This window comes from Hipposideros armiger, unplaced genomic scaffold (genome assembly GCF_001890085.2).
Source record: "Hipposideros armiger isolate ML-2016 unplaced genomic scaffold, ASM189008v1 scaffold_1078, whole genome shotgun sequence".
Taxonomy (NCBI): domain Eukaryota; kingdom Metazoa; phylum Chordata; class Mammalia; order Chiroptera; family Hipposideridae; genus Hipposideros; species Hipposideros armiger.
In genome coordinates this window covers 414,613-416,870 of record NW_017732428.1, presented here as the reverse complement: position 1 = coordinate 416,870, position 2,258 = coordinate 414,613, and positions in this window count along the sequence as shown.

Here is a 2,258-nt window from a genome sequence, read left to right as displayed (position 1 = left end):
ATATTATATATTAGACTTCCAAGTAGATCTCATTAATTAACCCTTATTCATCTTTGTCATTGCATGTTTTCTACAGCAAGGAATTAGGATATTCTCACCTGTCTTGTACCTGATTAGTACATAATTTAGGAATTATGCCATCTGAGCTAGAGTAAAATTGCCTTAGTGTTCTCTGCTGGTTATATAGGTCATGGGATACTTACTTGTGAAGCTGAAGAATTTCAGACCAGGTAATTGAAGACTAAAGTGGTATTACAGATATATACAGAAACGGATATCGATTTCATAAAATTATTTTGTATTCAAAAATGTAATGTTCTGTTTATATATTTTAACAACAATTTTCATGTAATAGCATTCAATAACCTAAATTACAAAGCAGCTTGGTTTGTTAACTGAATTTTTATCTATGATTTTCTAGTTACCACTCAGCATTTTAAAATCACATTTCACAAAGAGAATGTAAAGGCTTCTTTAAGTCACATTTTATATATAAAAAAACACAGACTGTGGTATTTGGAATGATTAAATGATCTCCTTGAGAATTTCAAGACTAAAATGTTCAGCTCTAATATACTAGTTCTGTATTCCAATCAAAGTTATAAATAAAAGGTAAAAAAAAAATACTTTTGTGCCCTATATTTCTCAAGTTCCTTTAATCCAGATGTCTTATTGTGTCTAACAGACATTAATCAATCAATCACAGAGGCTCTTATGTCACAGCAGGTATTATTGTCCCCATTTCACAAAAGAGGCTAGACTATTATACTGAACTTCTGGGGGAAAATTGTTTGAAAAAGTCTAAGGGTTATGTGTATTATCACTGTTTAGAAAATGACAAAGCAGAATGTTAACACCACAAAAAGGAAATTAACACCTTTTAAGATTGTGCAAACTGGCAAAGTGTAGTAAGATCCTTGAATAATTCCTTTGCTTCACTATTAGCTCTTTCCTTTGAATATCTTTTTTTTTTCCCCTTTCCTTTCTTTCTTTTAAGGGAAACAGTCCAAGGTAATCAAATCACAAAGGAAAGCAGGTGACAAGAAACTGTATTCTGTTTGAATAACTGAACTAAATTTATCCCAATATGCTATATTTTTATGACTGACAATGATTATAGATGTCAGGTTTGTAGCTCTAGCTGTTATTACAACATAAACTGACATTTTCAAGTGCCACTATTTTACCATGGNTGCATCATTTCACTATTTAACCAACTCAATTGACATTACAATTTCCCCACATCGATGAAAATGTAAGTTCCTTCTAATTGAAACTTCTCTTCAGGTCAATATTCATGATAAAATGCAGTGCCTAAAACCCAATGGAAAATAGGTTGATCTCTTATATGTGAAATATAAAACAGGTTTCTTGCAGGCAATTGATTGGTACTTTTAAATAACCAAATAGCTCTTATAGTAGTAGCATTTTGTCTGATTAGAGTATACAAAATTTAAGAATGAAAAGGACTGCTTAAGTATCAAAAAGTAAAAAAGACAAAATATCACCTCATGCAATAGAGTGAATTGAAGATTCTTTCATCTTACCACCATGAATGATCATTTTGCCATTCACAAAAGCTACAATTAAAGCTAGTGCATTGTTCCAATTGTCACCTATTTTATGCTCCAAACTAGTTTAAAATAATAAGTGAACTATCATTCTGATACATTTACAATAAACATAGCAGCACAACCAGTTTCAGTTCACTTCATAGGCATCACAGTTATCTCACAGTCTTATTCTAATCGTACTGTAGTCATTTCAAAGTCATGTTGCAGTCACAACACATAACTTAGCAATAATTATTTCACATTATTACTACACAGAATTGTTTCTGTGTGCTATGGGATAGCTCTCACTGTAGTCAAAACCCATTATTACCCTACGCTCATAAATGATATCTTAGGATAAAGGAAGGAAGAGATAAAAAAAATCACATGATTAAATCTATGACCATAAAACAGCAATTGACAGAAACTACAGGTCAAAGCACCAAACGAGGCCCATCTAAACTCTTTTCAAAGGAGGATGAAGATAATACAGAAATAGAGCTACTCACTTCAGTATATTCGATCATGTCGGTTTTTATTGGCATATCTAAATTATTGGGGTTCTTTAATCATAATAGCTTTATCTCTTCAAGCTAGAATAGTTGAAGGTTATTGTTTGCCCTATTATATGCCAACTGCTGAACTAGAAGGAGAACTATTATTAGAGATCTTATTAATATTCAGGAAGAAAATTAAATATAAAGG